The sequence below is a fragment of the Ischnura elegans genome, chromosome 10 (genome assembly GCF_921293095.1).
Source record: "Ischnura elegans chromosome 10, ioIscEleg1.1, whole genome shotgun sequence".
Taxonomy (NCBI): domain Eukaryota; kingdom Metazoa; phylum Arthropoda; class Insecta; order Odonata; family Coenagrionidae; genus Ischnura; species Ischnura elegans.
Window position 1 is genome coordinate 18,927,846 of NC_060255.1, and position 14,053 is coordinate 18,941,898.

Here is a 14,053-nt window from a genome sequence, read left to right on the forward strand (position 1 = left end):
ATGCACAAAATATTGAAAGCTCATACCAATGTAAATTTCCTTTTACATCTTAGTAAAAGTTTCTAGTGTGTGTTGATTTTTTCAACGCACTTATTGCTTTATAATTTAATATTGAAAATGGTCTGGGGTCCATTGGACCCCAGTGTGCACTTCATGAAATTTTTTTGAAATTGCGAAAAAAAATTAACACATTTGTTTATTGCATTTTTTGTTGGAAATACATTTGTTATAATCGTATTTATACGTTTAAAGTAATTAAAATGCCATTTATCATTTTTTATCACTTTGGGATATTTGAGGACATCAACTTTTTTTGTGACATATCTTGGTTTCCTCTTATGCAAATAATTTAGGAATTTCGGAGTGAAACACGTACGAACAAACTTCAATGGAATGGATTGTAGAACAATAGTTTTGAACATATATTACTCATAATAGTAAACTATTCATCAAACATTGACGTTTGAAATCATTTGGAGATCGAAAGAGAGAGCGAAATTTGGTTTAGGATCTGCCTGGACCAAAAGGAGCAGTGCGCGACGTCAAAACTCCCCGGCAAGCTTGGAAATTACTGTTGGATAGCGCTTTACGAAATAAAATAATGACGCACACAAATGAGGAAATACAACGGCAGCGTCAAAATGTCACAATTCCTCAGTCGTACCACGGTGATGTAGATGTTGAGGAGATTGAGGCTTTTTTTGAACTTCTATGTTTTTCTGGGGTGCAGAAGACGTGCAACACAAATTTGTATGAACTGTGGTCAACTGAGTTTGGATCTACGTTGTATCAATGCACCATCTCTCTTCACCGATCCTGTTTTTGCTGTCAACCTTGCGTTTTGATGATAAAGACACGAGAATGCTGCGCAGAACGATCGATAAATTTGCGACATTGCGTGAAATTTGGGAAGGGTTTGTACATAATTGCAAAATATATTACACTCCTCATGAGTATTGAACTGTAGATGAACAACTTCTCGGTTTTCGTGGCCGTTGCCCCTTTCGGATATATATGAAAGGAAAGCCAGATAAGTATGGCATAAAAATTGTAATGATGAATGATACAAAAACGTTTTACATGGTAAATGCCTGTCCTTACATAGGAAAAGTAGTTACCAATCCAGATGAAACTGTTCCGACATATTATGTACGGACATTGTCAATACCAATTCATGACACGAATAGAAATATTACGTGCGACAATTGGTTTGCTTCTGTTGAGCTTGTAAAGAAGATGCTAAAAGATTATTCAATAACGATGGTGAAAATTCGTTAAAAAAAAGCGTAAAATTCCAGTGGATTTTACAAGAAGTACTGTTGTTCGGTCTTCACGATTTGCCTTTGACCCTGACATGACCCTGGTGTCTTTCACACCGAAGAGAAATAAAATAGTGCTTTTGTTGTCATCTTTTCATTTGGATGGAGCTATAAATGAAGACAATGGAAAGCCCGAGATTATTTGCATGTATAATGCCACTAAAGGAGGAACAGACACATTTGATCAACTGTGTCATGAATGTACAACAGCCAGAAAAACCCTTCGATGGCCAATGCAGATTTTCTATGGCATGCTAGACCAAGCTGGTATAAACGCAATGGTTCTCTACTCTCATATTGATAGTAATGAAAAAATAAACCGGATAACATTTTTGAAAAACATGCTTTGTCACTCATCAAACCTCATTTGCATCAACGGATTTTGAAAAAAAACCTCCGTTCTTCAATTAGGAATCCCATTCCGGAAATGTTAAAAATTGAAATATCAGCAATTGATAAATCTGAAATCCTTCAAAGCAAAATACGATGTAGCTTATGCCCAAGGAATAGAGACAGAAAAACAAGAATTATATGCTCATCGTGCCGCGCTCCGATGTGTGACGATCACCGAAGTTATCTGTGTACTACCTGTACTGGAGTGAGAAATTAACAACAAATCATTTTTTTCTAAAAATGTATATTATACGTGTAAAATAAATAATAGTAACGTACATTTTGGAGCAATAGGAAGTCCTAATGAAATTTGTGAAAAAAATTAAAAAAAAAATACACAGGAAAATTTTGTTGTTTTCAATTGCTAAAATTAATACGTTTTATGGAAAGATAAAATATGAAACATTTTTTTACATGAACTACACAATGTAATACTTAAGCTGCTAAAACTATTTGTCTGTACATCTAAAACGTTCATAAGAGTAAATAAAAGTAGGATTGGTGACTTTCTTAAAGAATTTTTATGTCTTTAGAATGAAAAATATTGTTTTACTTTCATTTTATTATGTTTAAATAACTTATATTTACATATTTGTGCAAGAAACACTTCTATTATTGATATTTACTATATTAATAGTAAAAAAATATCAGGGGGTTGAAATTAAAAAATTTAAAAGTTATGGGGTCCGCTGGACCCCAGTGTGCACTTTATGATTGAAAAAAGAAGTGTGCACTTCTAGGGTTAAAAATCCTATTATTTTTCTCCCTCCCCTCGTTAACCGAACATTCTACCGTCTATCATTGTTTTCTATATCCCCTCCCGCTAAGTACTCGTTCCATTCATACCTTCTGTCTCCTCCGTATCTCATCTAGAAGCTACCTCTCTCGCAGCTACCATGTACGTACAACACCTTATCGCAAGATTAAAATCACCAACTAAGAGAAAGTTCTGTAAAACTAGCTTAGTTAGACCCCACGTTTAACTGGACTAAGGAAAAATTCTGAAGGGTTTTGTCGTTTCTTTAACTTTTGTTTTAACCCGAGGTTTGCCCCTCACATTAACTCGGACGACTTGTGTCAAGCTGTTCATAATTTCCCCCATCCTGACGTGTTTTCCAGCGAGTCGTTTCGAGCTGAGCACTCGCAGATCGACTCATCAATCGTGTGTCGATAGTGATCCTAGGTGGGCTCATCATGAATCCACATGGAAAGCATTTAAGAATGGGATCGTTATTTTTCAATATCGACGCATTCTACTAAAAATAACCGACGACTGGTAAATGCAGACGGTTGAAAAAAAATATCCTCAACCAATTTTCGATTTACTTGGCATTCATCTCGGAAAATAGATGTTTTCCCACCAACTGCAATGCCAGGAGATTTTATTGCCTTTTTTACATTTTCATTTCATTCAATTACTAAATTATTACTATTTGCCCACTCTTTACATGATCAATTGACAATGACAAGCAAAAGAGAGCTGCTGATTTTCGTTACTTCATTTTGCATATGATGGGCTGGTATAATGTATAAATATTTATTAGACGAGAAAATGTTTGAATAGTACTACCGGTTTAGCAGCATATGAACAACTGAATCAGTCACTAAGGCTTTCTCGGATGTACATCCGTGTGAGAGTGTACATTTTCTCCAATGTTTCAAGTTCTGACACATACCTCACGATCAGGGAATGATGAAGAACACGTCGGACCATCCTGATCATTTCCTCATGATAAGGAACGAGTTGGACTTAAAAACGTTTGAGAAAATCGATAGTCTCACCCGGATGAAAACCCGAGTAAACCTTATTCATTCATTCAAATTCTTGCATGCTAGTAAACTAGGAATGCTTTTCAAATCTCTTCTAGTATAATAAATATCTAAATGCTATACTAGCCCATGCTGTGCAAAAAGAAGTGACGAGAATCAGCTGCTTTCTTTTACTGTTGATTATAGAAGTTGATCATCTAAACAGAGGATTAATCACAATAACAAAATATACCAACGGATGATGTTCGCCATGAAAAAATATTTGACTTAGCCGGGATTCGAACCCGGATCTCCGGTAAAACCCATCCCGAAGTTCACTGTGATAAAATGGCTTGGTGGTGGAGCTAGTTGACACACCTGACCGGCAATTGGGAGATCCGGGTTCGAAACCCGGAAAAGTCAAATATTTTTTCATGGCAAGCTTCATCCATTGGTATATTTAACTTTGCATGAGTGCGCGTGACTGCGTACAAAGTCACTTGTTCCAGCAGTGCTTCATAATAATTAAGTTGAGCTAATTATATTGCATTACGTCTTATTATTTTATCCACTCCTTTAAATTAAATCAATATTTAATATAAAAAATTAAAACCCGATAACGACTTATTCAGTGTATTCGCCGGGAATTCACCAGATCTTTTTCTTCAATTGAATGAATGCACTATTTTAGCCTAGATCTCATGCCGGTGTATCGTGATGACTCCGTTTGAATCGTCTGATGTTCATGCCTTTCGCGCCCACCGCCACTAAAGCTTCATTGGACTCGGGATTGTCGAAAAGGCTCTCGTAAGTGCATGCAGTAAATGTGCACAGCACTAGCGTTTGCGCCCACGTGGCAATTGCGCTTACTCCACCTACTCGCTCCGCATTCTCTCCGAATGTGGGACAACAATGCCCACGTTTAGCTCTGCCGAAAGCACTACCCTCTAGCACTCCACTCGGGAATTTCCACGCAAGTGAAATGGCCAGCTATTCCTAAAGCATGGCAACATGGTGAGTGATGAGACAACAGGCGCAATTAATTTCTCCACATAATTAATATATGAAGAAGACCGCTGGATTTTTCGGGAAAGTTTTGGAAAAATGAATGGCAAAGAATACAAATGTAAGTACGAAATACAGTGAACTACAGTTAATTACATCTAAATTATCGTTAAGAATAAATCAAGTGCAATAGTAGAACATGCGCTCAACTTTTTTAGTAATATATGAAGCAATTTAGTAAGAGTCAATATCAGGTTCATAGAAAATTATTGTATTCCTTTTAGTTCGCAATAAAAAAAAACGTTTTTTGTAAAATATTTAACTCTATTTTGTATTTTTTGTTAGATTTCGATAAAATCTACCCTCACTCCCAGATTATTCATTATTTTCGTAGTTTGGGATGGGTTGAGGAGCAATGGCCTTTGTTTTACGAGTATGTGCTAACGCTGCTATTGTTAAGGTGTAGACCAGTGGTTCCCAACCGGTGTGCCGCGGCCCTAAGGGGTGCCGTGAGATCTTTTGAGGGTGCCGCCAAAATTTCACATTACATATTTGTATCGTAATACAATTTTTTTTATTTAGGCAGAATCAGTGTAAACAGTATTCTCATATCATCTAGGACTAGGTATAAGGTGTTGTTGCATGCAAACTCTCGAAATGAAACAAATAAATAAATAATAATAAAAAAGCTACGGAGATTTTAAATATCTATTTCCTTATAAGGGTGCCGGGAACTTTTGAAAGGCTTTCCAAGGGTACCTCAAACAAGAAATGTTTGGGAACCACTGGTGTAGACACACGATATATAGACGCGAATTAATATTTGCATAATGCATGGATGCGATAATGCACGGGAAAATACATTTCGCAATCACCCAAATTACATTGCCTTATCTATGAACTTTGTGAGTTGAATGAAAGCTGTGAAAAAATATCCCTCTGTGTGTAATGGCCAGCAATGAAGAAAACGCAACAGCTGGTAAGGGTACATAAGCGATTAACTTTTTCCTACGAGTGTCTGAGGACGTTGTATTCGCGGTATTTTGTACAGAGATGGTAAATAAAATAAGATAGGTTACAAGGAATTTTGTGAAGCCGCATCCTAGAGGTGATGGCCGGGGAACGTAAACATTCATTTCAAATATGAGGAGAACTTATTATTATGAGACAAATATTTACTAATTTCTTTATATATATTAGCTATTTCTTTCAGATACGATACCATTATGCCCTCGTAATTTATATTCCCAACAAGGTGATCAGATTCAGGGAAAAATAATTATTAATTCTTAATTTACGGACAAAAAGTCAATTTTAAGTTTGGAGAGGAAGCAATTAGAAGTGCAAATACATCAAATTTATGTGCTAACCATCATTTTTATTGTTGTGTGATATTCATATTTTAAAGACTGGTTTAAACCATAAATGTCTGTAATGATTTAACTACCAATTGCAACACATTATTATTAAGTCGATATATTTTAATGTTAAATTACATAATAAGCTGGAGCTGGGAGTTCATATTTTTCCTCAACAAATATCGTGAGTAGTTCACTTTGGCCAAAATTTTGGTTGGCAATCTTTTAACCCGACTCCTTCAGTTCGTTAATTCCTTTGTTGCGATTAATTTCTTTCAAGAACTTAAAAAACAAGAGTGGCTAAGGTTGATTAAACGACGTGAGAAATGTAGTTTTATTTGTTCTACAAAGCTAAAGTTAAGTTCTATAGTTTGCTCGCTCTGTTCACTTAAATTACATGAAGATTCAAGTACCATTTCAGTAAATTGAATGTTGAGGTTCATGAGATAATTCATGGAGAAAATCCAGAGTTTCTGGTATATTTGGGGGATATTATACATATAGCGGGTGTTGCATTACAGCCTCGTATATGAGCTGCCATATTATGGAAGAAAGGCACAGATAAGAGCCTTCAACGGATGTATCCTTTTATCCATCCCGAAAGCCGTGGTCGCGTCAGTTTCACGATTGGCTGCCAGGGGGCAACCCATGTGACGGTGCGGACGGACTGAACGAAAAATCAATCCCTTCCTTTCGGGAGATCTTTTGATGTTCACTCGCGGGAGAAATTTCTCTCTCTTTTCTTATTTCTTATTTCGGCAAGTGAGAAGAGATGGGGAGGGGGTTAAGGGGGGAGAGTGGGGGGGAAATGAATCGGTCGGGCTCGGATCAAATCGACCGGGATAATTGACGGAACCGCTGGAGCGTTGTCTTTTGCCCGGACCCCGCATCAATAACTCTAGCCGAAAATAAAAGGGGAAGAATAAAGAGAGGGTGGCTTGGAAGTGATGGACCTGCCCTTCTCCCCTTACATACACCCCCAATCAAATCTTTGCCATTCATTCACCGAGGAGTTCCATTGTTTGCGCGGCCTTGAGGCCTGAAATAGGGGGCTGGTGGTTTTGGAAGGGAGACAGAGGTCACAGGAGGCTTTAACGGTCGGGGTACTTCCATAGTTAAGCTCTGTGTTTCGAAAATCGCAACTGGAATTAATCAGGGTATCATGCTCAAGCATCAAGCATTCAATGACTTAGCTAAAATAATTACAAAAATGTACTTACTATTGCATCATTTAAGTAAATATTTTACTTTTCAATGCGAATTCTACAGGCTTAGGTCATTTATAAAATATATAATGTTGGCCGAAGTTTCAGAAACATATTTTCAATTTTAAAGGCATATTATATGAAAATATGAGCGGCTTTTTAGAAAAAGCAAAGATCAATTTTCGATAACTGAACACTATATTAATTTCATTCCTCAGATTAACATATCATAAGCCTTGAATTGGAAAGTAAATATCTAACAACCTGGAAAATGTTTTTTATTAATGACCAATACATAGGCAGTTAATATTTAAACATAAACAAGATGTCAAAGAACAAAAGAAATACATACATATTTTACAGAAACTTAACGTCTTTAAGCTTGATAAGAATATATCTGGACTTCTGTAAAACCATAACTGATGAAATGAACCTAGCAAACAAATGTGGTAAAAACGGATTTAAAGAGTAATTCCGATAATCAGAATGCCAGGAAATTGATCTTGTAAACAATGTATTCAAGAATTTTTTGATAAGTTATGCCCATAGCCTAAGGAAAAAGCTACAATTTTAATTGGAGCAAAACTTGTGATTAGAAAACTATTACATTGGCTTAATGATTGCTTTGCCTCAAATATTTCGAAAATCGCAACTAGCGTTGATCAGGGTGTTAGCTGACTCCTTTCCCTAACTCTCGCAAAAGAAGCATTGTCTGACTCTGCTTACGGATCTCACTGTTGCAAAATTTAAGAAATATTTTACTTTGTAACGTGATCTGTTGAGGTTTAGGCCATTTATAAAAAAAATATTTATCGGCGTTCTGGTAAATTATTATCCATTTTCATGGACTATTATATGAAAAGACGAGTGTTTTTTTTAAGAGGTACCTATATTAATCTAGTTAAAATTAATTTTTAATGATTGTCCACATTTATATTTATTTACTGTACCCCTCATTTTTCATTGAGTCATTCACCTTTAAATTAAAGACTAATATCGTAATATTTGCTGCCCTTGTAATTTTTCGTAAAGTCAAAAAAAATCAGAAGGGTATTGAGGGACAAATAAGGCTGCGTTGCGCTTTTTTCCGTTAAATTAATTGAATGTTTAGCTTTTCTTCCGCCCGAGAAGTAGGAAATGAGTTTAAAACTGGAAATTTATCAACTAAATTAGAAAAAACGTGGTACTTATTATATCACAGCAAATACATTTCTTCATTGTATAGGTTAATGATCTCCGCTCCCGCATAAAATACGTTTATTTGCTGACGACGCTGACATCTATCGCGAAATTACTGATCACTCTGACTCTGAAATTCTATCACCGGACTTAAACGTTCATTTGTGGAGACAAGAGTGGAGACTCGAACTTAATCTGAGCAAATGTATATCGGTACATTTCTTGCGGTATTCGTCCAACTATAACCATGTTAATTCTGTCGATGGTATTAACATGAAGGCAGCAGGCGAAGTGAAATAACCTCGAACCTCTCGTGGGGTACACATATAAGGAATATTTGTGGCATAGCCCTGAAGAAATTAAGATTCGTTGAGCGTATTGTGGAAAGATTTTCGGATGAGAAAGTAAATGAAAGGTGCTACTTCGCACTCGTTCGACCACAACTTGAATATGAAGCGAGCGTATGGGGTCCGGTGCAGAAAGACTTAATCCGCGAACTGAATAAAATACAAAGGAAGGCTGCGCGTTTCGTCAAATACTGCTACAGGCGTACAGACAGCGTTACTCAGATGTTAAGCGAATTAGGCTGGGAGCCGCTGGCGACTCGGAGGCTGCGCGCTAGGCTGAGATTGCTTGAACAATTGAGAATGGATATCTTTCAAAGCGACACGGAGAACATAATATTAGAGCCGCACTATATTTCCAGGTCCGATAGAAGCGATTAATTAAGAGAGATGTTTTGCCGAACGGATAGATATGGGAATTCGTTTTTCCCCCAAACCATAAAGGACTTTAATAAACGCTAGTCCACACTTCGTTAGAGCACTTTATTTTTATGTGTAAACGGCTGGTGTCATAACACCCCCTGCCACACGCCTTTTAGGTGGCCTGCGGGGTATTATGTATATGTAGAAATATCATTCGTTTTACTTTTGAATATTATGGGGTGGGAATTTTTCCTTTCGGTCATATAAATAAAAATACGCTAGTCTAGGGAAAATTTCGCTCAAAATATTCTTTATTATAATTCCTATGGGAGACTGACGAGGAATTAATTTTTTTCATTAGGAGTCACTCTACCCTTAACCCTTAGACTACCATTTTTTTCTCCTTAATTTACAAACTTTTTATTTGTTCCTATCTCTTTATTATGGTTTCAAGAGGCCATAGGGTCATTTTATTACATGTCAGATCACGTGTTTTCGGCAGGGGGGTGTGGGACATATATGTCCCACTGGTACTAATGGGTGGGACACATATGTCCCACTGGTACTTACGGATGGGACACAAATGTCCCATTGGTACCTATGGTTGGGACATGCATGTCCCATTGGTATATAAGGTAATTCAACTATCCACACCAATACAAGGGAATAAATACGTTTTGAGAAAAACATTTATTTTGAAATCGGCATACGTGTAGGTACAAAGAAGCAAAATACACAAGAAAAGAGATTGAGATTGAAATCGTCATGAGGGTTACAATTGAAAAAAGTAGATAATACAGAGTTGAATAAAAAATTCTATTATTACAAACAAACAATACTTCAGTTTGACAAAAAAAATTGATGAAACAGACAAATCAAGTTTTTGAACCCTAGGTGTGATACGGCGTAAAAAAAAATTTACATAACGGTATGTTACACATACAGCAAATAGTTTTTGTTCTTTTTTCCATTTTGTTCTGCGCACCTCGACCAGCGTCTCCTGGTGTTACCCTCAATAGGCAGATGGTCACCCACATTTATCATGAGCTTAGCTGCTTTCGATGGCCTCCCTCTGCATCTTTTGCGTTTTACATAGCTTTTTTCTTTCCAGTTGCCATCAATTTTTCTGCCAGTGGAACAACGAAATGTAGCAGTTTTACATTTTTCTTTGTTATTTCCTTGTGTAAAATCCATGCATTCACCACTGCTAGCATTAGTAGTTTGTAAAATACCTTTTTCCACCACTTCTTGGACCGCCTGTCGAAGTCATACAGGCAAACCTTTTGGTCAGAGAGATCTACTCCTCCCATGTATCTATTGTAGAAACAAATAGCGGCCGGACAGTCTACCACCAACTTTGTACCATCTTTTTGTTTGCGATTTGCAGTGTGCGCTGTAGTATCGTGGAAGTTGCTAAGAACAGTAACTTCTTTGCTGTCCTGCCACCTTATTGCTATTGTCCCATGCTGATTCACCACAAACTCATACTCTCCCCTTTTCAATTTTCCTTGGAACTTCGGCATATGTTCTCTTGAACTGATAGCAGTAACCACTGATGGAAATTTCATGGTATTTATCAATTGTAAACTTGTGAAAAATCTGTCAAAAATTAGTGTGACATCTGGTTTTCTTATCGTCTTACATAGAGATAGAACAACTCTCTCTCCGAGAGTGGTCAATGCAGAATAGTTTTGTCCGGATTCTTTCCCATAGTAAATATTCAAATCATATGCATACCCAGTTACTGCATCGCAGCGCTCCCAAATTTTTATCCCTCTTTTTGTTGGTTTCATAGGAAGGTATTGCTTGAGAGAGGATCTGCCTTTGAACTTTGTCATGGACTCATCAATGCTCTGGAACGGACTTTCTTCCTTTGCCTTAGGAAATGTATGTTTGAGGCAAGAAATTACCTCATCAATATAATATGTTTTTGAAGAACCCATAGGTTCTTCAGGATCATTGAATTAGAGCTTTGATGATAAAAATTGGAATCTATTTCGTGCTATTGATTTTTTGATGGCCTCATTTCCCAAAGAAAGGTTGTGGGACCAATAATCTGAAATATTTGGTACTTCCTTGTAGCTCATTACGAGCATAGAGCCAAGGAGCAACATAATTTCCCCAGGATCGGTGTCTCGCATAATGTTATGTTTTCCCTTTTTTCGCAATATATCCAAATGCTTATTCGTACTTTGACTGTTGAATATAAATAAGCTGTTAGGAAATAATTGGAGAAAACAGTCCATTTCATCCAATGGTCTACTATCCGAAATCAATGGCATTGTAGGTCAATCAGGTATGCAGCAATGTCTCGAAAGGAATTGTATCTTTGGTGTAGTCCACATAATCTCACTCGGAATGTCACTTGTAGATAAAAGGGTAGAATTATTGCTTTCCTCTGTACTTACGATGTCTTGGATGTCGTCGGACTTTTTCATTGCTGTCTTCCAGAAATCTCTCATCAGTATATTCACTCCCCTTACTATTTTGAAAATCAACCCTGTATTTTTCGTCGGATGTATCACCAGATGACGCGTGTTCGTTTGATGATTCGCCCACCGAAATTTTGTTGTCAGATGCATCCAACATCTGGAGTAATTATTCTTCATTGCCCTTTCTCTCGTGGCTCATTTCTTGTGACTAAAATGGAAATGAATATGTAAAGGCTAATATGGAAGCAATTATGTACAAGGACACCAAATCACATTGTGGCATGTTTACTCACCTGGTATCAATCTACTCCAGAGGTTACACAGAAGTAGTTGTAAATCACTGTAATCCTCAAATAGCTTCAAATGACTGAAAGAAAGAGCCTCATCTAGAAGTGCTCGACGCAGTGGTCAGTATCACATGGACACAAATACTAGGCTTATTTATCAGACAACGTACAGAACCAAAAAATTTACCATGTGGTAAAAATTCATAACGTCAAAATAACAACGGTAAGCCAGAGAAATTATTTCTCGTCGGCACTCATAATTGCAGATGTGAAAAAGATAAATCATTGCACAAAATGAAGAGTGGTAATATTGTGCAAAAAACAAGTATCCTAAAGTAACATGGTTATATACTTATCATTGTAGAATAACTAGCCAAGTCTAAATTTCCTCTGCTATAAAACCAGAGGTGACAATGAAAATCATATTCAAAATGTCAATGTACTGTCATCTGTTGGCAAAATAAGAACTAAGAGTCGGTAAGTTCTTCCTATACCAATGGGACGATATCGTAGGTGTTTATAATAGGCCTACATCCCAAAGGTTGTTTTGTAAATCTACCTGGGACATATGTGTCCCGTTGGTAGTCTAAGGGTTAAATGCAGGACAAACAATGTAGTTCAAAGCATCGTTATGCGGGAGGGAGGAAGACCAATTGGAGAAGGGATATCCGATAATTTACACTCTGCAAACTCGCTGCTGACTCACGTAAATGGGTGGGAGCAGATCGATTAGATACGCCATTTAACGTACACCCTTGTGAGAAATTACCAGCTAATTAAACTGGCCAACGAACGTTCCGCGGACTGAATTCTATTGTTACCTCCATCTGATAATGGATATGATCAACAATAGTCTCCAAAGTTAGAATCAATGCATTTCCTGACCAAGAATTGGACCAGAAGACCTCGCATTAACGATGACATCAACCTGTGGAAAAACGGAGAATCTTTTCAGCAGATTATAATCGTTTTGACAAATTTTAAGAACATGAGTGACATATAGATATTTCTACTTTTCCATAAGTTTTTAAATGAAGAGAATGCATGATGGATTTCCGAATATCTGTTCACGGTATGCGATGCCACAGCATCAGTGGCGTATAGAACTGAAAAAATAGTTTATATACAGCAAATACTTAGATAGGGTGTAAAAATAATACGTTTTTAGGGCAGAATTAACTTTGCATTGGTAATGCTTTTCTAACTCTGCGTCCATTTATGCCAATATGAGGAATGTAGAGCAGCTGATGTGTATTATGAGAATATGTTTATAAATGCAATCGTATCAATATCCCAATATATAGTCGAAGGTTGAAAGTAAACCGTTGCTTACATACCACTTATAACGAAGAAGAAACTAATTAAAAATTTTTTTCACTGGCTGCGTTTCTGCGGTTTTGAGAACATAGAATTACTCTAATTTCACGTTTTCGATTTTAGAATACCATACCAGGAAAATTACCGAAAAAAATGTCCTAGTATCAAAGAAAACCAGTATACACTAAGTTTCCTCAAGAAAGATATTATCAAGTAATCCGTTAATAGCCAATATCACGTAAAATATGGTATTTTTCGGGTGATGGCATGCTATAAAAGGAAAAATAAAGACAGAAAAAATGGAAACTAACTTAGCTCAAATTAAAACAATAGACGATCTCAGGACGTCTACAGAAAAACTGAAACAAAATCGTATAAGTTTTTTCCCTGCGAAATTCAGGTAAAAACACACCTTAACGCTCGTATAATGCCTGAAAAGATACTAAATGGAAATACTGTTTCCAAGTTATTAATTTTCATTAGGGTACAGAGTGATATACATTTCCACTTGGGACTTTAAAGTTTGTGCTGGAGTAGGCCAACTCATTAAGTATAAGGTCGAAAATAAACCAGCTACATCCGTCCTATGACGGAGAGGAACTATTTTAAAAGCGTTTCTCTAATAGCTGCTCTAAGTGTGTTCGGTTTTGAGGAATATTGAGCTCTTTTTTTCTACTTTTGCTATTCAAGTATTCCATATCAGGAAATCTAACCAGAAGGAATTCAAAACCCACGGACAAGAAATTTTTGATGCACAGAATGATAATAGGTGGATGAGTACATAAAGCAAGAAACATTCGAAGAAAATACATGATAGTAATCGATGATGTACATAGATTTCCTTATATGTATCCGGCAACCTCATCGATGCAACAGTACTTAGAATATTAACAAATGTATTGGGTAAAATATTGTATGAAGCACTTTTTTAAATATTTGAATCATTGGAATATGTACAACTTTTCAAATTAAAAACAATTTATATGATGGTAAGTGCGAAAAGAGGCACAAGACAATAAGGGAATTCGTAAATAAGGATAGGCATTAAGTGCTAATACTCACTGCCGAAAACGATGATTTGGAGACACTTTTAGCAAGAAGA

General features: G+C 36.6%; 1 protein-coding gene across 6 annotated transcripts in view; it reads right to left on the reverse strand.

Annotated features, from left to right (window-relative positions):
* LOC124167260 (small conductance calcium-activated potassium channel protein) overlaps nucleotides 1-14,053 on the reverse strand; it is a 671,763-nt gene that overhangs the window by 498,509 nt on the left and 159,201 nt on the right. The gene's annotated exons all lie outside the window — the stretch shown is intronic.